Source organism: Rhamphochromis longiceps, linkage group LG13, assembly GCF_057381845.1.
Source record: "Rhamphochromis longiceps isolate RC_006_pf linkage group LG13, R_longiceps_female_GT1.1, whole genome shotgun sequence".
Classification (NCBI taxonomy): Eukaryota; Metazoa; Chordata; class Actinopteri; order Cichliformes; family Cichlidae; genus Rhamphochromis; species Rhamphochromis longiceps.
The window spans coordinates 16,084,467-16,109,398 of record NC_140569.1 but is presented as its reverse complement, the minus strand read 5'-3'; the positions used below and the strand labels follow the sequence as shown (position 1 = coordinate 16,109,398).

The following is a 24,932-nucleotide window of genomic DNA, read 5'->3' as shown; positions in this document are numbered from 1 at the left end:
ATCTCAACTCCTTTTCCTCTCTGTCCCTCTTGCACACATTCACACAGGCATAAAAATGACGTAGGGCCGGTGTCAGGGCGCTGCAAAGTTCAAGCCATAGAAGCTGCACAAAGGTAATGCGTGTGCTGTCTAATCCCTCGCACTATTAGCCCTGCATGTTTAAGTGTCCTGAGTGGCTTTATTGATATCTAAATCTGACAAAACACAGACAGGGTAACTCTCAACATCTCTTATTCACCGCTCATATTTTCATTAAATGTGGAATTTCTGAATATTAAGTACATTTGACTGCACTAATCATTCTTTCCAAGCTCTACACTAAACAGATAAAATGTTTTCTGGTAAAAGTAAAAGCAGATGGATTTGAAAATGCAGTTATATAAATATAAATCCAAGTGAGCCATGTCACATCTCTACATGACAAACTCAAGGTTCACCGATGTCTAAATAACTGCAGCATGAACTATTGCTCCTCTCTGTATCTGCCTAGTGTCATGAGCTGCCTAGCGCACACAACTCTTGTGACAACATGCATATGGAAAGCATGAAGCAGTGTGCAATATGGAAACAATGTATAATGTACAGAATAGATTATGGAAAAAGATAATGAAAAGGCAAGATTAAGACTTTGGGAAAAACGGAGGACAGGCTGTAGTATAAATCTAAGATCCTATCAAGATTTTAACTTTTACAACTAATTGGTAACTCAGTTCCCATATGTGCACTTTAATTACACACTTTTAATTAGCCTGTTCAGTTTCTCATTCACTTTTCCCCACCCACCACCCGAGGTCCACTGAGGCATAGTCCATGATCCAAGAAGTACTGTAGACGCTGGCAGCAGACATACTCCCAGCAGCTTTGATGTACAAAGCAAAAATGTTGCAACTACCTTCATGAGTGGAAAACAATAAATCAGCAAATTCATTGTTGACTTGCGAGTGAGGCAGACTCGTTTTAAAGACATCAACATTTTGCACACACACACACACACACACACACACACACACACACACACACACACACACACACACACACACACACACACACTCGACATCCACAACAACTGACAGCACCTAGCCAGCGTGCTGGGAAAGCCGCTAGCTGACAACGTCTTATCAGGTCTGATTAATGCGCTGGCAAGATGGATGAACGGTGAGATGTGCCAGTTTTATGACATTTTCTGTTTGCTTGTATTTTTTTCCCCCCACAATGATACTTTTCATTTATAAAGGCATAAAAAAGCTACAGTATAGTTAGCTCAACAGAGAATACAAGTAAACACTTCCAATGTAGTGACAATAAGTCAACTTTCCTGTTCCTTTTGAGTACATTCTGTGTCATCTGCTGTGCTGGGATTTGTCCATATGCCAGTGCTGCTTATGCAAATCCACAAGTAGTAGTAACATGTAAACTGTAGGCTACTTGTGGCTAGGCTACTGGCTCTAAAGCCAAAAAATGGGAATGCAATTAATACATTTTTTTGCACTTTTATTGTGTTTGTCCTGATAGGATTTCAGTACAAAATGCAATTAAATGCTGCATATAATCTTTGTTTAAGTATAGGTATACCACACTGGATAACCATTATTTAATTCACTGTGAACAAAGCTTGCTAACAAACTACTGAAACCTGCATGCGTGTGTGTGTGTGTGTGTGTGTGTATGATGGGCTGCAGTCCTGTGGGTTATGTTATTAGCTGCTCGGTTAAAGAGAGCCGCATGGCTCAGGAGGGAGCCTTATTAATTGTTGTTTTCATGTCACCACTACTGCGTGCACTGGCTGATTTAATCAGTTAAATTCACAGCCAGGGGAGAGCCACAGAGTCCCATCCAGCATTAGCTACAGTGCAAGGGATTGAACTTCTAATACTCTCCAGCTTTCTTTGCTCCCTCTGCAAACTTCCATAACTGGTTTCATTACTTTTTATAAGCATTCTTGTTTTAATGTGTGGCTCTGAAAACAAAGTTTAGGCACTGCAGTAAAAGTACTTTACCCCCTTATAAAAAAAAGGGGTAGGGTTTGCTATTAAAAAGACTAATGAGACTAACCCAGAGATGTGATAAATGGCAGGCACAGGCAAAACGCTAAATTTCTACAGTGAAATATACACACACACACACACACACACACACACACACACACACACACACACACCAAACATTTTGCTTTAAATGTTTCATACACCTGCTAGTATGACAGATCCCATTATTTTAATAGTATAATTAATTATCAAAAAGCTAAGTGTAATGTTTTTTTAAGAATAAACATAATAATTAAATAGAATAAAGAATTTTATGGAAGTGAATTACTCCCAAAAATAATTTACCATTTTAACATTACAAATTTAGAAAAGCTACACCCCCCCCCCCCCCCCCCCCCAAAAAAAATAAAACAACAACAACCAAAAAACCTATTACCTAGAAAAAGAGAGTGAGCGAGCGAGCGAGAGAAAGGCGGTAGCTTTAACGAGGTGAGGCGATGAATCCTCTCCTTGTTAAGATAATTATGATCAGCCTCATTGTCAGAGCTAATACTTCACACAGGCTGTCTGTACGCTTTGACTACCACTTAGCCTGTGTAAGCCCACCATCATACATCACACAGCCCTGTGTGCATAAGTGTGTGCTCTCGAGCTTACACAAGTAGCGCATGTATGTGCTGAAACCTCCATTATCCGCAAAGATCCAGCCTATTGAACACAGAGGGGAGACACAGCAATATTTAGCTGGAGCAGAGGAAGCTCGGCACAGGGAGCACAGACAAGGACACTGGAGAGGAGACACTGACCCAGAGAGCAGCTTTGCCAGATCAATACACTAATACTGATGCAGACATAGTGATTGATAAACCACTGCTGACAACAGAGGGAAGAAAACTCTCGACCATTATTGGCTGAAATGTCAGTCACTTCTGCCAATGGTGTGCACTAGTGTCATGTTGGATATCCTCAGGCAGCACATGAAAAATGAAGAACAGCAGCCCGGGCTCTTTTACATGTGTTCCACAGTCTCCCTCCTTGTGTCGGCTGAAGACGATAGGTCAAACACGGAGTTTGTCTAAGCCATTACAGAGCTATAAAGTAAAACGACCTCAAAGCCTCCTTTATTACTGAAATGGTGATAGAGATCAGAGGTCGCATCCTTGCAGCTAGCAGTGTGGTACTTAAAAGTTCCAGAGTCTAATGTATATTAAAACACATGCGCACACAAGTCCCTTGAAAAGCTTGAGAGCCCTCACAGCTGCGGTCCACAGCTCAGGAGCCAAAGTCCCCTCAAAGGTTGCATCAGTGCGAGAAAAAAAGCAATGCACACCTATTTTAAATGGAGGGCAAGAGCTGCAGAGTGACGGGCATACTGACATACTGTTCAGAGGGCAACAGATAAATGTTTGATGAATTGACCAATACTGTGGCCATGATGGCCCTCATATGTGCATAATGGACTATTCAGAGCACACTTCAGATTGCCTGCCAGGATAAGGTACTGTAATGAATGGTAAAAGGAACTGGACCTGAAAAAGCCGGCATGTGGACTGGCTTTAATAAACTTAATAAGAAAAGGTGAATGGAGGAGGGTTGGCTAGAGATGAAGGAAGAAGGCCGTAAAGCCATTCAGCCTTAAATAGTCAAAAAATATCCTGATGGTTCTTTCAACTCTGTATACTGCAATATATCTGTCAGTCTTTATGTGCAATTTAAAAATATCCATATTCCTAAACAATCCCATTTTCCCACATCTCCCACTTTGATTGTGTTATCTAACACTTTGCATTACAAATCCACTTATTTCAAGAGAGACGTTGAAATTTCATTAGATAACTGCACCTCCTTGATAACTGACATTAAAGAAATTTATTTCAATGAAAAAATGAGAAGGAATAGATTTGCTTTAACGAGTTTTAGAGACATTTGAGATTTATATTGATACAAAAGTCTAAAGCTTATATGACACCAGATGAGCTAATATTAGTATATGTGTAAAAAGTGTAAAAGGTGCGGCTTGAAAATACAGACAGTAGGGAAAGAAATATGTAACCTATTAATACAACAAGTCTCCATTAGTTCAGCATTGCTGTATTTCGTTACTTCAGCCCGCAATGGAAACACGAGTAAATAGCCTAAAATACCAAAAATAAGGCATCAAAACAGTGCTGGGATTAGCTCATGATAAATAAGATGACATTAACTGTAAAGCAAATTAATGCCCTGCAACCCCTCGAGCCCCCCTACCACCTCCACACTACGCTGATCAGGTCTCTTTCAGCGCTCTCCCCTCCAGCTACAGTTTATGGTCTATACGTGGCTCTGCACACGCACCTCTGATGGGGATGGTGAATTAGACTGTCATTATCTGTCTCTATCTCCCCCCCAAAGCTCTCGCCAACCCCTGTCTTGCTCACATGCAGACAGTCACTGCTCAGTGTGGCACTCCTCTCTCTCTGTATTGCAAGGCCTCAGGTGGCAGTCATTTAAAGATCACACATTCAGGACACACGTAGCCTTCCTTTGAATGCATGTCAATTCACACATGGAAAGGGGATTACAAGTCTCCTCCCAGGCAGCTGCAAATTACTATTAATGGCAATGCAAATCATTAGAGTACATTTGGCGCCGCCAGCAAATCTCTTCTTTATGTGGGCTCACTCTTAATCTGTTTTGAATATTGCACTATGCTTGCTCCCGCGTGCGAAAGCATCGGGAGCTACAAAGCTGTCAATTGATAGTGGCATGATAGAGTGAACTTTACCGAGGGTTACATCATTTGCTAAAACAAACAGATATTTTTAGAGAGCGGAAACCTGTGAAACATAATTATCAAAGTTCTTTTTTGATAGAGATGTTAAATATCAACCCTCGTTACTTCGCTTTACATGAGATTATTAAGTGAGAAGTGCAGATACAGTTGTTGTAAATGTCTACATCACGGCGCATTTGTCTGAAATTTTAAAGCTGCTAATACCACCGTGGCTCCAACAGTGTCTGAGTTATAGACTACCCCTGTGGATATTCCCGCTGAGCGTGTGAGGTTAATATTCTGTCTCAATGTCATTAGGGCTGGCAGAGGGGCTGAGAGCACTGTGAATCAGACAGGGAGTGATCCTGTCAGTTCGCACACACCTTCTCACGCACGCACACATGCAAAGACCCAGGGCCTACAAAATCAAAACCGCTGTACTGTGGTCAGCATCACCTGGCCTTACCGACTCCCCTTGCTGAATAATGACCCTGGACCAGCCCTTTTCCGAGGGATAAGAGCTTGACAGACATTCCTGTCTGGCCCAACCTCATAAGCCTCGCTTGACCCCAGTTTGGCACGGGATGAAGTCTAAGCTCTAACAACGACCTAATAGAGAGGTAGAAGAGAGTCGCCCATTTGAAATTGAGAGCTGACACAAAGACAGGTGTTCCCTCGTGTGCAGCAACAAATTGTACACCGTGAATTGCGTCATAAGCGCAAAATACATCATCAGAGCCCACGCTGCACCTCCCTCCTCGCAGTACCTGGACTGTGCTCACAATACGGCCCATGCATCTTGTGAATGTTTGTATTAAAAGATTAGTTGTCTATCCACATGACAAATACCCTCCCTTCTCAGTGAACGGGAACTGGAAATCAATTCACTGATGGCATCGCAGTCAGTGAGGACATCAATGCGGCACAAACAAGCACATGCAATCTCTCATGCATGCCGCATTTGGCTCACATATTGGTGTGTACATAAAACATTAAAAAAGCCTCCCACAATAATTATATTTCCCATAAGCATTGATTTTATTATTATTTCTATTAAATAAAATAATACACATCCATTTATTTTAAATATAAGGAATATTAACTGGAAATGAACTTGTAATAAAATAAGCTGTAAAAAAAAAAAAAAACATTAAATAATGGATGGTGCGATTTGTGAGGAAGAATCCCTCAGTGCTGTGTCTGCCTGTACACTCTGTCATTACAGTGTTCAGGCTCAGTGCTTGTCAACATTTCCCTGAGAGGGGGAGCCATCCCGCATTACATTAGAGTGAGTTCAACTGTCAACTGCCAGCCATTTGTATGCCTCAGCATCCACCTAATAGCAAATAATCACTACCCCGCGCTCTCTTCATGGCAAATGATCGATGTTGTCTTGATGTCTGATGGATGACCCTGCCAGAGTGATGTCCAGGCATGCATTAAAAACCACCTCTATGAAAAGCCTGTCAGTCTGATAAAGGGGGTGCACGCAAAATCCCGTGCATGTGCGCAAACTGCCGCTCAGGAAACGCATGCACGCAGATAAAGGAGAAAATGAACAGAGTGAGGAGAAGTCGTGATTCAACTGAACAATAAAGCAAAACGAGAAAAAAGAAAAAAAAAGAGGAAAGGCTAAAGATAATTTCTTCATATTAGCGGTGAATTTTATAATGTGACGGGGCCTGTGGTGTGATTGGTAGACAGCATTACCAGAGGTAGACTACTCAAGTACCACCTGGGATGCTTTTTCTCCTCTCACCCTCTCTCGAACACACAAACAGCTCCCTATTACCCCTCAGTGTTCAGATTAAAATGCACAGCACCACAATCTTTGATCTCCCACTTGCTGACACAAATCCTTTCAAGCCTCAACATTTTCCTGCAAAGGTAATTAGTGCTAATTAAAAAGTTTCGAAAGCAGTCTACGGCTGCTGTTGATGCTGCCGCTGCTGGTGCTCAGGCTTGCCCTCCGTCAGATTACCCATCTACCCCCTCCCTGGGTCTTGCGGATGTGTGTGTGTCAGCCGTGTTCCTGCCTCTTCTCTGTAAAGAATCCCACAAATAGACAACGCGATTCAGCCTAGAAGATTTGAAGTAGCAGGATGAAATCTGGAAGCCCAGTAAGGGGTCTAAAGTGGTGGTTCCCCCACCCTCCTCGTACAAAACTATGCTCTGCTGGAGAACATGTAATGACACATTAACAAATAGAAATCTAACAAATGGAACAGGTGTAGTCTTTAATTGGAATATCCTAGCTTGTGGGGCTAAAACATGGAGTAATTAACTTGATAAGGGATTCAATTTGTTGCAGAGAAACATATTATTCAGCATAGGCTGTGATTTGCATAATGATAACAAATATCAAAACCCCAAATTCTTACAGCTTCCTGAATAAACACGCTAGCGATTAAATAATTTTATGTTTGCTGGGATTCTGATAATTTGAGATAACGATTCAACTTGAGCAGTCCGACAGTGCTATCATTCACTCATTCGCCTGCCTGCCTTATTGCTTTCATCAAGCCATTATTATGATATAATTAGCTGCCTTTCTACCATATTATTAAGTGGCTCGCTGAATGTCAGGTACAGCAGCGTCGCAGAAATAACACACACACACACACACAAAAAGCAATGTCGTTGCACAGTGTTTCAAAAAGATAATTACATAATCTCAGCATGGAGAGCAAGCAGAAAAGTGATAATTAGACAAGTATTCCTGCCAATTAAAGTATCAAGCCTTGTGTGTGTGTTTTTTCTTCTGTGTGATACAGAGCTTTCTGCAGTTCCATGCGACATGTGACAGGATTATAGTGTTATTGTAAAATTCATCATTATAAGTACGTGTTCTAAGTGCAGCTTGCGGCTCTGTTTACTAGAAGCTGTGAGGTTTTTAAAGACTTGAGTTGAGTAACAATAAAAGCCAGGAGTAGGTTTGGCTTCAAACCTATTAATAGGCTTCATGATTGACATGGATGTGTACTAACAAGAAAAAAATAAATAAATAAATAAATAACAACAAAAGTTACTGATTTGACCTTTGGGATAGTTCTTTCTTTCGTCAATGTTGTGTGTGTGTGGTTTTTTTGTGTCTTGTCTTACACCACAAAAAGAGATAATAGAAGATGTCACCGCACAAGGCTGCCTGAAATGGAATGCCATCATTTTAATTTAAATGTTACATCCTCTGTGACATCGCTGTCGATGCATAATTGGCACCGAATCCCAGTTTGGATGTACATATTTATCATTCAGCGTGAGACATTCAAAGATACCGACAGATATGCTACTTTGATGGGATGACAGTCAGATGTGGGGGGGGGAATGTAACGGCAAATCAACTGTCACGCTGTCATTTAATGTTTTTGTCATAACTTTGCACAAAAACACGCAAGATTAGAAATAACAAACGAGCTGTAGGCCGGAATCAGCCTTCTTGCTCCAGAATTGTGTAAAATGGGTCAATTTGATCCACGCACAAATAGATCAAACAACACACACATTTTTTTTTAAAACAACCAAAAACATAGTAAATGATGGGCACTTTTCTCCGAAAAGGTTGCGACAAACTTCACGCTGTGTACGTTTGATTATCTGTCAAAAACCAGAACTTTTTAAAGTTCACACACATTAAAAGATTTGCTTGCTGTATATACAGGAAACACTTGTAATCTCGCAAAAGCGAGCAGGTATTTAAAAACTAACAGCACAGAACTTTTGGCCTCCCCCTTTTGGCTCTGGGTGTAACTACACAGACACTGTCTCCGTACGGATTTTCCACCATATGCTCCATCTTACTCCTAACTGCCGTAGCCTGCTCCACAGATCTGCTCTTCACCTCTGGCAAACTAATCATTGTCAGCTGGCATAAACATTTTTACCAGTGTTGCCATAGGCACCAGATTTACTACTCTGGCATATTGCAAAACACAGAGATATTTATCTGAAGTTGATAAGCTTAATCGGTGTTGCGTGAACTTGTTTGGCAAAGGGCTTGTAGACTTTCATTTACATGTCAAAGTAACGCAAACCACCTCAAACACAAGATGTAGTGGTCCATGTGCACGCACTGGAAACAACTTCAGCAATGCAACTTTCTGAGGATGAAAAAACAGAGAAAAGAAATGAAAAATCTCTCGCTCTCTCCTTTCTCCACACCGTCTCCCCTCCTCACCTCGCCTGTCTCTGTGTCTTACCGCTGGCCCATTACCTTTACTGAGTGAGGCTCATTAAAGAAGGCAAGTTGAGTCAAATCTTTCTGTAATTCAGCAGAGGTGAATTGCTGTCAACATCATTAACCGTCATTTCTCCAACTCACTTCAGTACTTATGAAGTGTTCTTTATTGTGTAATGATCCAAATCTCTTCTCTAAATCACCCCTCTTCAAAGGCCCTGGAGGACATACCACCCATGCAGCCGGCTGACATGCTACAGGGCCAGATTAAACATGGCTCCATCAGTGTGTTCTGCTTTGTAGCTGAACACATCCAGCATTTCATCCTGCACTGCAGCGAGAAAGGTGCGTTTCGCAAAAGGTAACGGCAAAAGAAGCATAAAGGTGATTTAGCTCTTATATGCAAAGAGCTTCTACTGACACTGCTTCGCTTTACTTGGATTTTCTGCACTACATGACCTAAATTCTGCCAATAACCTTCTTACCTCTCTTTCTGTTTCTCAATACTGTTTACAGATAGTTCAATGATCTCATAGGGCTATTGGCCAGACTGGCTCCATGGCTAATTACAGTGAGAGCTGCCCTGCTTGTCATGCTAGATGTCCTCTGAGTCCTGTCTTAAAAGAAGCTTCCTTTGTGCCTCCGCCATTGTGTGTCCCCCAGTGCTCAGTGTCATGCTATGCAATGTCTTCCAGGCCTTGTGTTGGGGAAAGCCTCTTTTGTGCAGCCACCATTGTGTGTCCTAGTGCTGAACCCCCTGCTAGGTAGGAACACAGACAAAGTGCAGCAGGGGAATGCTTCTCAGAGACCTAAGACCTACAGTAAATCTTCAAACAATTTAAACAAACAAAAACGGCCGCTGTGGTGTGGTGTGAGTAGACAAGGAAAAGCAGATGAATAAGCAACATCAATTACTGGGGCTTTGACCTGCAAGCCCCCACACCATGGCACACATTTCACACCAAATCGCCCCAGATTGAAGTTGACACTGCTGGAGTGGAAACACTGACCCCTCACAAAGCTAGTGCTTCAAACTTAAGAGCAGAGGAAGGCAGGGGGCATTGACAACCTATATATACCAAGGCCAACGTACGGGACAAGGAGGGGTATGAAGAAAAAATGCACACACGTACACATACACACACGCATAATAGGTCCTAGTTTGTTTTAAAGTGAGACAAAATGGCTCAATTTGTGCACTCAGGCCATGGAATTGGCCCAGCTGAGATACAAGAGGAACATGCGAGGGGACAACCGCATCAGGCCACTGATAAGGAGCCTATGAGAGGAACAAAGCCGGATGTCCAACAGGCTTACCAGTGAACCTGAGCAGGACTGGACCCTCTTTAAAGCTTGTTTTAGCCTTCCAGCTTTACCCCCGAAAAGTGCCGCTTCTCCTGAAGCCTTTTTACTCCAGCACATAAAGCTCGCCTCTACTTTGTAAGCCTGGACAAAAGGGAAAATAAACACATGGCTCACATTTGTTCAACACACAGTAAACTGTTGTCATGAAAAGTCCCACAAAGAGAGAGAGAGAAAAAAGAGAGATACCACTTTAAGTTTTACCTCTTACTTAAAAGAACCTATTTTCATTATTATTTCTGATTGATACAAGAAAAAAAGGTGTAACCAGAGGTGAGAAAGATCACACGGCTCCGTCACAGTTTGTCAATACGGCGTTAACTAATCTAATAACAAACGGCTCCGGAAAAACACGCAGAAAATGAGGAGCAGTCGTGCAGCCGAAGACCAGCACCACTGACACATTTGGGGGCATCAGGCACTAGATAGAGACAGTTCTAACAATCTCCCAATTAGCCAGAGGGGAAGCAGAAAATATGTCTCGGGTTCATGGAGCAAAGCGTGAAACTTAATAATATGACATGGCATATGAAAACACAGCATGTCTTTTTATAGCCACATGTGAAAATGAAGCAAAAATTAAGGAGGAAAAGGTGCGTGTCTTTTCACGAAAAAAGAGACGTTTCGTGGCGTTTCTGTTTTATAGTAGATCGTAGGAACAGCAACAGATGCAACAAATATTAAAAAAAGACAAGAAGAGAGACAGTGAAGAATTTATTATGAGGGTGAATGTTTAAACTAAATGAGCTTGAAACCAGTCAAGTGCTTGCAAAACTTTACCTTCACACATAACAGTATCTTTGAAAACATCTTCTTTTATTTGGTTCGTAAAACTATGAAAAGTATCTTCTCAGCCTGCAGTAAAGCACAACTAACAGCAACAGTAAGATAAAACAACATTACATTACATTACATTCCTACTCCAGATAATTTCCAGTTCAATAATATGAACATTATGGGAGTCATTAGCAAATTTAATGAAAACCTAAAACCAATTTTGCCTCCGTGCAACCATGACAAATTGACAGACAGATTAGGCAGTCTGTCAGACGGGCCGAAGCGTTGTTCGCTAAGAATATCAACTCCAGACATTATCGCAAACTATTTAACCCATCTAAAAGCTCTATCTGCTCCACTAATGTATAGGGCTTATGCGCGAGGGCCTATTTTAAACAATGGAGGCCCCTCACTACCACCCTACTCCAGATTCACAGACATTCAAACTGGATTATAATGGAGGCTATGCCAGTCAGTCAGTCAGTCAGCAGTCTTTGCAAATGGAAATCCACAGAAAGGTGGAGATGGGAATCATTTTATCTAGTTGACACACATTACAACAGAGAATTTCAAAAGAGTAAGATGGAAGCTCTCAGGTCAATTATGGTGTCAAGGCTGTCATCTCGCAATGAAATATATACCTTTGAAGAACACTTTACTCGAGGGATGGGGTAAAAAGGATGGGAAGATGTACTGTTTAACCCAGAGACCATATAAGAATATCAGAGATGATGGAGTAAAACGTGGCATGATAATGGACCATTTTCACTGAGCACACTTTGTCAAGGAGGACAGACTACACCCACTGTCTGAAGGGTGGCATCAAGGAATATTATTTTGGTGACTGCAGCTGATTAATGGCATGGGCTGAAACAAGGTGCTTGGTCATTAACAGTTATTACGATAATGGGCAGAGGTAATTTATGTGTTTTAACCAGAAACAATGAGGCTTTCTAAGATTTTAACTTTCCAACAAAGCCAGATCAAATTAATGGTCAATCTAAACCCTTTGAAAATAATAATAATTTTGAAAAAACATAAAACAACACCACTTTAAATAACAAATGTTTTAAATCTGCACATGGCAAACTTTGCTTCTCCAGTGCCTTTTTATTCTAGCCTCCAAATGTAAATGTCCTCACCCTCTGTTCAAAATATAAAATACTAACCTTCAGACAGTGAATGACAGAGGGAATTATGGGTAATTGTAGTGTCAAAAAGGGAGACAGCTGTATGATGAGATTCTGTGTCATTTAGACAATCAGAAACTTAAGAGGCAGTGTGACACATTTCTCCCCCTCCATTCGACAGGGCTCCTGACATGGCTGGTGATAATTTCCAGAAGAGAGAAAAAGAGACAGAAAAAAGTGAGCGGAGAGAGCACAAATGAAAATGGAAGTCACTGAGAGAAAGGTGTGATTTTTCCTCTTCCATATGCAGCGTGGGCCGAGTGATAGCCTGTGTGCTGCATTCATTGCTAGAATCAAGACGAAATATCCCCTTACATGTCAACCTGCCAGCTAGATAAGAGGTGTCTGAAACTCTGTATGAGATTAATACTTCCCAGCTAGAAATGACACAGGATGTGAGGAGGGTGGCGGGGGAGATTTTTGATCCCTGCGTGGGGAAGCTACTTCAACAACAGTACGAGATCTACCACCTGAAAAATACAAGCCTCCTGCTAAGGTCAGAAATGTACGTGGCCAAGTATTAATGGGAAAAAATATGCCTTAAAGTATATCTGAACCCACAAATGGAGCATAAGCATAGTTGTCAGTTTTTACACGTTCACTCGGGCCATAACGAAGAGGAGATAAATGAAAGGGATGCAGTGCCTGTCAACATAATGTATTCAATAAAAGCAACATTGTCTGCTTTGTCACATTTCAAAAGTGGTGATGTGTAATTACTGTTATTTGCAGAAATAGCCTTCATTACCATCAGTGAGGGCTCTTCCAATCTGGAAAGCTCAACATCCTTCTAATGAAAATATGCTAGAACACACAATATGGAACAAAAAAAAAAACTATGCAAGGTTAATACATCTCCATTATATACAGGAATAAATGTGATGATCTGGTCTGCTTATAGTCAATAAAGTATGCAACAGTAATGCTGTTGATAAGAAAAGAAGAATAATTCATTACAACACCCGTCTAAAACAATGTCAAAAAGATTAAACACTACCAATGTAAAGTCTGGGGACAATCTTAATCGTGTGTGCAACTAGAAGAAGTGAGTAAGATGATGAAATATTCATGTTTAAGATCATGCTAAACATTATATAAATACTAAAGTATATTGAGATTCAAATACGACTTAGCTCTTAACAACATTATCTAACACATTAACTCAATTAGACTAATATACTTAAGAATTATTTTTACTTGCTTAAGATTTCTGACCTGATTTAGCTCATCAATGTGTTACAGCGGTTACATAAGGCACCTTCGAGGTACAATAAAGGTGCAGCAATTATGGATTTGGCCTAATGGGGAATTAGGCCAAATATGGTACATGAAGCAGAAGCTTTGAATTCTGGGTACTTGTGCATCATTATTGTAAGTGTGCTACAAGCCCTGCGGTCAGGCACTGCCTAAAGGGCCCATTATCCCCGTCGTTTGCTGCATGTCAAAAGTGACATCACATCTGCTAGAGGAAGCTCGTATGGGTTCAGCTGGGTTGAAAACACAAGTGACTGTGTTGAATTTTACCGCCATTTCAATGACATATCAGTGCAGAAGCTCAGCGATTCCCAGGTTATTAAGAGGGAGATGCTCCAATGGCTAAAAAAGGGATTTTATTTAGTGATTTGATTTCTGTTTCAATTTCTTTTGCTCCTCTACAATCAGTGATGTGGAGGTTTTTGCTGAGTGACACCTAGCTTGTAGGAGAATACTGCAGTTGGTAAAAGCCCTCAGAGCTAGTATCAATGGTGAGGAGGTTGTGGTGACATCACTTTGTAAAAAGGATACCACTGATTGACATCACCAAATCGCTTCATTGTGAGGGTACCCTTTTATTGTTGAGCATCACTCTGCACACCTGACTGTCCCAACTATTACAAGCTAACATAATAATAATAATAGCTAGCTAGATGAACAGTAAGTACCAAAAGAAATCTTCATTGTGACATCTGATGCTCATTTAAGTCAAAAATAGTAAAAAACAAACAAACAATCAGACTCCAGTTAAACATCACAAAAACACCTCTACCTTTCATGCCTTTATTCAACACAGTAAATAATCCCTCACAGTGCAAACTGGAAACAGAAAGCAAACTCACTCAGAATAATCTCTCTTTGGTTTTGGGTATTCCAGCAGGAACAAACTTAATCTGCTTATGAGTCTTGTACAATGGCAAGAGCAAATGTGAACCATTACCCAATACAACACTGTTTCAATTCACCAATATTTTTGTCATATCTTAATTGACCTTTTAGTCTTTTTTAGTTGGATTAAAGCCAATGGACTCATTTGGCAGTGTTTTCCAGATGAAAGCATTTACTTGGTTGAGCTGCCCAAATCTAATAACAGCCCCCACATATATTTGGTGAGTTTTTCTGTCAGGCGGAAAAACTCTTTGGGGATGTACATTGATAAGAATTTAGCAATTCCAATTACATTATCAGTATCACTTATCAATCATCTTATCAGTTCTCATTGGGTTCTCATTGGCTCTACTTTGAGTCACCATCATCTCTAAGCAGCACATCAAAGACATAACATTTTTGAAAATTAATTGTATGCTGTGCTGTCAAATGTTTGTGTACGTTGTTGGTATTTCCCCTCTGACAGAAAAACATTATTAAATGTAATGCAGTACATTACTTAATTAATCCCTGGAGACAGTAATTCATTAGAATACTCATTACATTACTTTTGTTTTACTCTGTAAAATGACCTGAATTGGACTGTCATATAATAAAACCATTTAATAGTATAAACCTTAGGCTACAGTGCCACAGACCAACACAAATCCCTAACCTAATGAGCATACACATATGCTCTTTCTCTTAGTGTTTAGGTATGAACACAAAGCCGACAAAACAAAGCAAAGATGAAAACCAGCACAAGGTGACTTCAAAGCGATCGCCACAGGAGAAACATGAACAGGTAGAAATGAAGGCTACACCCTGACTGCTCATCACTGCCTCTGTTACCTGTTGAAGATCAGAGTCTGGCTGCTGGGCTGAGGTCGGCAGACACTCAGTTTTAACATCACTCTAGGTTCTTGGCTAGCTTAGTGTTAGCCTGCTTTCAGTGCAAATACTTGCAAAGAGTTGAAGTTGCGTTAGTAGCATAATGCAATTGTTTCTGTCCTGGATGCAATTTTGACTTTACCAGTGCATTTTTGAGTTTTTGTACAATAAAAAGAAAAAAAATCCACATCGATGCCGTAAATAGCGCCACTATATTCCTGATCCAGTGCACAAACTGAAATTAGCTGATTTTAGCACAAGTATAGGTGGAAACGATAAAGGGAATCAATAGGCAAGCAGACAAACTATTCCAAAGAATTAAACTAGGAATTGGTTCTCTACAAGAACTGGTTCTTGAGTCCCATCCCTATTGCTTACATGTTGGTGTTGGGGTGATCAAGTCTTGACCAGTGATGGTACAGACTCTAATGCCACTATCTTGGATGGTACTTGGACCTGAAGGAGCTTTGTAGCCAGAATCTGCAGCAGATTCATGTCCAGCTATGTTGAGCTCATTGACAAAGCAAAACAAGGATGACCGATGATAGCTGAAATGTAATTATTATTTAACTGTTTAGCAAAATAACTTTATGATGCTTCAACTGTGAAGTTTTGATGTTTCTATGCAGTGCCCATGGTGTGATTTTTTTTGCAGCATCCCCACTATAATGGGAAAGTAGCAGCTGTCTTGAATTTTCTTCTTTTAAACACAGTTTGTCATAATGGGGACTGATGAGCAGCCAGGTTTTTCCATCATTATGCATCTTATAGTGCCACTCCTCAGGTCTTTATATGCTTTTATTTATAACAAGAGGAACATATGAAAGCTACAGCCCTGATCTCCGTAATTTGAACTCCAAGTAGGGCATTAGCACAGAGATTCACAAACTTTATCCAGGCAGAACTGCGGTCGGTTCAGATCAGGTTAAACTCCAAAGTTTAACCTGATCTTCCATCTAAACGAATTCATCTTTACATTTTATAATAATTAAAGTTACATAACATTCATCATAACATTGTTGGCTTCCTTGAGGTTTAGCAAACATGTTGAACACATTTCCTGATTGTTAATAAATATACATATGCATTTCTTCATAAGTCATACTGCTCTTCATCTTTATAATCCTAGTAAAAGCATATTAAAAAACACCAAAGCAAAACAACAATAAGAAACCCTAAAAACAGACTGCAGTGCTGACTATCAAACCCAAACCTGAAATCATACATAAAGTGCTGGAGCGAAAAGACCCATAATGCTCTAAGTAGAGAGAAACACAGAGAGAGAGAGAGTCCGTTTCATTCCCTCCTATTTTTCCTTCCCTCTATTCTGCAGTTGTGTGTCCTGACCTTGCAGCTTCTATGGCCCATCCATCTTGGGCTGCTTAGCCATTTCGCTGGCTTCATACTGCGCAGATTAACACAATTCATCACCACAATCATCCTCCATTCATCACCCTTTCCAATGAATGTTTTGACATCCAGTTAATTTTCTGCTGATGATTTATCAAATTATAATTACCATGCTCTGAAGGGCTCATTTATTATGTTGATACATGATAATGATGCCAAAGTGGATTGAATTTTAAGTAAGTTCTCCCTGCGATTATAACATATGCGTTATTGTGAATAATGCTGTGCGATTTGATTCTTTATGGCCTGGAAATTCCTGAGACAGACTTAATGTTACAAAAATCAATGCTTAAAAAAAGACAAAGTGAGACTGTTAATTCAATTTTTTTACAGAACAAATTGTTTGGCTGGGGTGCAGCAAGCATGAAAAAGTTCAATTAGATTCAGAGCTCCCATCTTAGATGCTCAGTAATTAAAGAGTGCACTAATTCAATCAGGGGTACGACTCAGGCAGAGGGAGTTAGGCTGTTTCTTAATAGGTTATAGGTTATTTCTCACATACTGCCCACATAGGCACTTCATTAGCCTCCTACTTTACAATTCACTCAGCTTTTCAGCCTCATTATTATCCAGGTTTATTAAAATCCAATGGGTGCCTATCTGTTTCTATTACTGAAGAGCTGACCAGCCTAATGCACTGGGTCACTGTTAAGGGCAAACACACCAACTGCTGTATATGAGCAGTGAAAGAGGAATAGCAATGGCTAGTAGAAATATGTTTTTTTTCCTCTTTATCTGCATTAGCAAATGGTGATGGGAGCATAACTAGGCCAGCGTGACCTTAGAAACGCTTGAACGCTCATCCAGTTGCACTCAACAATAACCTTTCTATATATGATAGATGATTAAGTCTCTTTAGACACGGCACTGAATTCAGCAGGGCAAATTAGATTTCATATGGTCGGTTGTTTCCCTCCCTTTTTGTCACTTTCACTTTTTTTGCAAGTTTTACACATACACTAGTATTTGATCCTTTGACCCATGTTTAGACACAAGCTAAATCACTGGTCAAAAGATGGAGGTGGTTTGCGCAGAGCTGCAGTGCATTCTGGGGCGCAGGCAACCAGCTCAGGGAGATGAGGGCTTAGGAGGTGTTAAAGGTTATTGAATGCTGGAGAATTCTCCTGGCGGCACAAGCATTGTTTACAGCTATCTATTTTTTCGACTCTTTGCCCTTGGGCTGTGGCCCATAAACAGAGCCGCTATCCCCGACACCCCAGCTAGTGGAGAGTGCAGAGCATAATTGTGAGTCCCCCTTGGATGTCCCAAAAGTGAAAGATGTGTCTGGTAAGTGAGAGAGGTCAAACACGAGCATGGATATTTATTACATGCACTGCAACCAGATGGAGGCGGCCCATCCATCAAGCAGAGCTGTCACGCTGGTCACAAACGTTTCCCATAAAGACACCCCCCCCCACCACCACCACCTCCGCCCACCCCCCTCTCTGCCTCTCGCTCTTGCTCTGTGAAAACATGAGGTCCACCCGCATGGGAGGAAAGTGAGAGAAGAGGAGTGTGAAAGTGCAAGGAGACTTGTTTTGCTAAATTTTGGACTTTAAGAAGAAGCCTTTCTGTATCTTTACTTGCTGCAACATTTTTCTCTCATTTCTCTCTTTGCTGCTACTTTTTTTGCTTTCTGAAGTGACCTATTTTTAAGCAATAACTGCAATCAATACTGATGTGAACGATGGTTCAGGTTTTTTTTCCTTTCTTTCTTTCTTTCTTTCTTTCTTTCTTTCTTTCTTTCTACAAAGGGCAGGATAAGAAGGCATGTATTGAGGCAACAGGAAGATACCGAATGAGTAGCAGGGGGGAGCAGTGGAAGGCCGTTTCTGACACTTGCTCCCTTATTCATCAGATCCTCATAGGCCCGTCGGTGACAATGAAAAGATTTCACAATACAGCCACGGCAGAAACTCATTCTGGCCCTCATCCATCATGCTCAGCCCGCTAGCCGTTTCACTGACCTAATCTGTGATGCCTCGCTGCCTGCACCCTGTTCCTTGAAGGCAGGCTTCATTACTGTGAGAGAGAGCAGGAGATAGAGGCCAGGGGCCAAGGGCCTAGAGAAAAGGGCCGTGGTAGTCAAATACATACAGAGACTTAAGGTACATAAAACACTGAGACAGCCAACTGTCACAATCACCCACTTCCTACAGTAATCACAACTGCAGCACACACTTTATTTGATTTGAGAACCTTTGCAAAAAAGTAAAAAAAGACTCAGCTGAGCAGTAGGGTGCAACTGCCGTACAATTTATTCTGATTAGTTTTGAAAACACAATCTCACTGTCATGGAAATGTCCACCTAACATCCTAGCAGCCTTCTTGCCATCCATCAATCAAATGATTAGGCAGCTTGTTACTGTCACAAACAATTTCCAAGTCAATGACTGACAGAACTTGAATCAGATATGCCAAAATCATACTGGCAGTTAAGCAGAGTTTGTCTGAGATAGAATTATTGCAGTAGAAGAAAAGGCACCTCCTTTTCTTTTTCCATAGTAACACTTGTTCTAACTTTACCCATAACATCCATCCACAGTGTGTCGTGCTCCCTGATATGGGCTGTTGAGTGTTACTTAACCGAAAGGGGGTTGGACAGAGGGAGGCTGTCAACCGGACCCTTGACCAGCTATTACGGTGCTTTATTCCCTAAACTCATGCTCTTGATCTGAGGCCAAATTGAACTAACAGCTACCCCTCTTATGCCACTACTTCTCTCTCCACATTGCTCTTAACTCCTCAAAACGTATCCCCAAAAATATTTTGCAAATCACTGTTGTCATTCCACGATTCCAAATCCAAGAGTTTGGAGTGTGCCTGCAAATCATTATAAAAAGAAGTTAGGAATTACAATTATTATTTATTACTGTCAAGTAAGCAGTCTGTCTGCAAGCAGTCCCCATCTGATCAGAATAACTCTCAGATAGATTGGTAAAGGTCTGCAAATAACTATCATCTAATTTCTGAATCCAAAGACTGCCAACTTGTTGCAATCAATGGGAGCATCATTGAGCACAACACCTCTGCGGCACATCTCTTTGACTCAATTCAGCTGGTTGCCAACTGGTTGCATTCTGTTTATATTCCTATATAAAAGCAAGGTTGCCAAGCACCTATATCTTTTTTTCGACAGATTTGCAGCTTTTGCCAGTTTACCACAGTTAATCACAGCATTATCACAAAGAGATTGCATGTAATTGACAGCTTGACCCCATTCAATCCCACACTGACTACATCGCCATCTTGACAAACCAAAGTCTCTTTGAAGAAGCGACCACATTAATAAGTATTCTGATTCTGAAGCTGGCAACTGACTGGGAGTGACCTTGTCATCATCATCATAAAAAAAACTATTTCAAAGGCAACAAGACCGCAAGTTCATTGCAAACGGTTACAATAAGAATGTAAGAATGTAGCTAATGGTCATGATCTTTTTACTGATGGACAAATGTGCTAAACAAATGATAAGAAATCTTTTTTTTTAAAGTCTGTGGGAAAGTGAATTATTTTTATGGAAACCAAGTGAACAGTCCAGGTAGCTGTCCTACCACCTCTGGGACAAAACCAGACACGGAGTAATAATAATACTTGTTCTCTGGAACTCCAGTTTCTATAGTTTTATTTCCTCAGCCTAATATGTTAATTATGTAAAAAAACAACAACATTAAGACAGCTGTAATGCAATAATATAAATGTGGTTCTTGGTGTTGATAGGGTCTTATAAGACTATTAGTGGTAGAAAGCCACAGACTCTGAATTTTAAAGCATGTACATAGTAAAGTCATTAACTCAATCCACCTCATATTTCCAAAAATACTGTAAACATGATAAGTCACGTCCTTTACAACATACAGTATTACACAAGTCATGTTGTCCAGTACAATCCTAATAAAAAATAACCTCCAGCCCCTCCCAAACTGCTATCAACATTCACTCGAAGATCATTTTACCATCAAATCATCATTGCATCATACGTCCTCCTGTGTTGCGCGCTGGAGATTAAAGAGGCAGCTAATTGACAGGCAAGGCTGCCCAGGAAACACCAACAAGACAGATCAAACTGACGGGAAATGTTTACAAGCCTTACATCAGCACAGATAATATCTCAGAAAGGGATTTTCTTGAAAGCTCCCATGAATCACAAACCTACCAAAATGTATACCACTGGATTTGTTTTCAAAGATACATAAACAAAGTTGGAGTGTGCTGTAAGTGTGCACAGTACTATTACCAGGATTCCATAACCCCCTCAATCATATTCAATATTAATTCTTCTCCAGCTCAACTATGTACAATATGGATGCAGTCAGTTTCCTCTTAGTAGAAGTCCTACAAAAGCATTATTACTATAGCAGAGCCTATACAGAGAGTGTCAATCCAAATGCATAACAGGAAGTCAATAAACAGCACGAGAAAGAGGGGGATTCTTTTATAGGAAGCTGTTAAGGAAAATATAAAGCTCTTTCTCCCAACACATTAAATGCTTATGCTTACATCTTAACTGCACTGCCAGTCAATACTCCCATTAATCTCATCATCAGAGAGAAAATACAAATACAATGATTCATTCAAGCCAGGAGTGGCAGGGCACTGAGACCCTATCAGTGCTGGTTTTTATTGCAGATAGAAAAAATAGAAAAACAGAGATGATGATGATGAGCATTCACACTAAATTATATAAACGGATATTTCGATTCTACCATATTGTTTTTACAAAGCTAACATTAAATTCTAAATTTTTTTTGGTGTGCTGTGAAATTATACGCTGTTTGTGTATACTTCCCAGTGTACACAAACAGCTGTTTTCTTGTTCAAATAAATGTGAAACTGGTTTGAGGAAAAATATAACCAAAAAATATTAAATTCAAATAAATAAACTGCCTCAACTCCACTGCCATCATTACAGCCCTGCAGAGTCTGCATCCATGTGAGGAGAAGGAGACAATTAACCAGGGGTTTAACATGTCAATCACGCCCTGTCAACCTATCACACTTGCACTCTCAGGTCCGCCTCCTACTTAACTCCCTCTGTGATATGCTACTGGCAGTTTGGATGGCTTGACTGACAGCAGTCCTGATCCCGGCACTGGGAGGCGTCTATGTGTAGGTCTTGGACATGAGAGAGGGAGATTGGGGCAGACATGTGAGGGTGAAGTGAAAGGGCCTTGAGGATAGAGGTTGAGATAGAACTCTGCTGTTCGGTCCTAATTAGAAGTGCAAAGGAGCATAGAGTCTTTGCCAGTGTAATGATGAGAGGGGGGAGAGGGCCGGTGCAGAAACAGAAAAACACACAGACAGACTCACTTTATGGGGCTGGGGGGCACAGGGGTCCCCTTGTGCACTAGGCACTAAGTTTTTGCATCAGCCAAGCACAGCCAATCACACACAGATAGGAAAAGGCAGATAAAAATATATGTAGGGTAAGCAAAAACACTATTAATAAACGCGTGCGAGTCTTTCATAATATTAAGCTTGTTCGGAATTTTCTTTCCATATCCACATTTTATTGTTTCACTATTGTCAGCTCTTATTCTGGCACTTAAGATCGAAAGTCCCAGTGTGTGCTGAATTAAGCGCATGTAGTCAGGAATATGGGCTGAACTCATTGGCTGTGTATCCCATTACTTTGCTCTCTGCTTCCAACACTTTGGATTCCATACCGTTCTGTTAACCATCAGCAATTATCTCCCTGTCAGAGCTAAAGGTAACAAATTTCCCCCCATCCAGCCAGCCGCTATCATCCTCTGGACACCAGCATCAACTGACAGCAGCTAAATCACACCAGCCAGCCAAGACTCCTGACAGACAAATGCACTACCTTGGAAAACCTGGGCCCATCACTCTAAAAAGGGAGGGGTAGAAGAAAGGAGGGGCAGATGGAAGAGGCAGTCTCTCCCCGCTGACCTTACCCACACCCCTCCTCCCCACCCTGCCCCAAGCTGCTGTAAGAGATGGACTACCCTGGATTCTGTAAGCACAGGGCCCCGTTCCCAAATAAGAGAATTATTAATGGAGCTTTCCTTGGTTCTGGTTTATCTTGTACCATCACACTAGGTCCTGGTCCCCCCCTCCTCCTCGCTCTTTTACAGATGGACTCGGAGAACTGGGACTATGAGTTATCCTCTCTGCACCCAGCAACCACAAAAACAACACTAAGGTTCTCAACAACTAACACCATATTTCTGCTCCCCGAGAAACTTTCAGGCACCTGTTTCCTAAAAGTAAGAGAAGCAAAAATGTATGGAATGTGTCCCTGAATAAGCACCATAGTTCCATTTAACAAACACATTAAATGATTAATTAACTGGCAGGCATGATTAAAAAAATATTTAAACTATTTTAATAATAAGTTAATGGCTTTATTTATAAAATGAAAATCAGATATTAGCTCAGCTCTGTAATATAAGCTCAGCACTCATTCTGTCATAATCAGTACACAATACTATTAAAAATTGTAATTTTCGGGTTACCAAAGACAGTTATCAAAATTGAGGATGATGCATTTATAGTAGTAGAATACATACACAGTATTCTATGTCAGCTTATTAGCTTAATAATAAACTGACAGGTGAAGTTATGGCGTGGGGCAAGCTGATTCGTACTCAAAATGGCACGAGTCAAACATGCTCATAGTAAAAGTCACTTAAAAAAAGTCATCGCTCACCAGCATGTCATCTTACCCGACCCCACTGCCATTCATTTACTTATTCATTAAAAAAAACAAGCATGTTGAAATGTATGATCCACCTTTGTCACTGTGCAAACAAGGTAAAACAACATAAGCACGTGTAAACCAAGTTTTCTTTGCATTACATTAAGTGGTTCACAGCTTTAACAGCTCTTCCCGTCACATCACATTAGCATACTCATGCAGGTAGATTTCTGTGTGTGACACCCTGTATCAGCAGGGGTGAGAGGGGAGGGGAGCTGTACCTGACAGTGACCTGTCAAGCTAGATAGGATGTGTTTAACGATAAGCTGTCTGCCCGAATCACACATGTGCACACGCGCGCGCACGCACACACACACACGCGCACACACACACACACACACACAAACAGACTAGTCCACGCCCTTAAGAAGAGCTCAATGACATTTCAAAACCTCAAAGGTTAGATTTAAGAAGTGGCACAGATGTGATCTGATTTCTGTTTGCTAAAAACGACTGTCATTAGTTACATTAGATCATTTTAATGACATTTGGTATACTGATTCATGAATGTGATTTTTCACCTCAAGTTTAATGTATTGTTTAATGGGTCAAGAACTCGGACTAAACCAACGAGTTGAAAATTCTTAATGGTAGTAACACGTGAATCATGTTCAATTTTCAAAAGTGAGGTGCCTTTGGAATTTTTGAGTCACTTTCTGTTTAGTGAACTCTGTTGTGTCAATTTCCAACACGCTGGATTTTCTGCCACATTAGATTGAACCTCCTGAGACCCTTGGCCCTCAAATCAGTGTTTCAGTTTGGTGTTTCTGTACCTTATACTTCAGTCTGCCCAATAAAATATTCAATACTTTTACACTAAGCAATGCTGATTTTACTGTGGTCTGCCGTAAGAATATACTTTTTTTTTTTTTTTAATGTAACATCTGTATAACAAAGTGGCAAGTTTTTATACTCAGATGGGTAAACTATGAAAGAAGTTCAACATAGCCAGGCTTTCTTTGTGTTACCTGGCTTGACAAAACCTAAAACTCCGCTCTGTGCGCACTCACATGAAAAGAGGCGTTTCATGCGTCATATGACTTATCCTTTTCAGTGCCACCTCCTCCGATCAGACACATTATCAGATAATGATGATAATAAATAAACACTACAGAAAATTTTAAAATGTTGTCATTTAGCAACATTTTAAGTTAAATTAATTATTATGATTCTGCAGTTAGGGATTTGAATCTTTAAACATTAAAGATTACAGCCCTGTAGCCTACTAAGACAGGGGAATCACTTTAGCTTCCAGATCAAAGTGAAATGAGTTTTATTGATTGAATAGATATTTACCCTGACGATGATTTTCCAATCTGTGCTCTAGTAGCTCCGTTTAGACAAGTATAAAAATATTTATACATTTTAAGCTTCGCCAATAGAACACAAATTCCAGCAGCAACTGTAACTTTACAGCTGAGCTTCAAAATGGTGCAAATGGTCTTCAGACCAAGTTTTGAATTTAAAAAATTAGAACCCCTTTTTTGTTGTTTTGGTGATTCAAAATCATCACCAAAATGTGACATAGAGATAAGATCACAGTTTTACACTA

General features: G+C 40.5%; 1 protein-coding gene across 1 annotated transcript in view; it reads right to left on the bottom strand.

Annotated features, from left to right (window-relative positions):
- The window catches only part of lrmda (leucine rich melanocyte differentiation associated), a 211,992-nt gene that overhangs the window by 73,693 nt on the left and 113,367 nt on the right, over nucleotides 1–24,932 (bottom strand). The window lies entirely within an intron of this gene.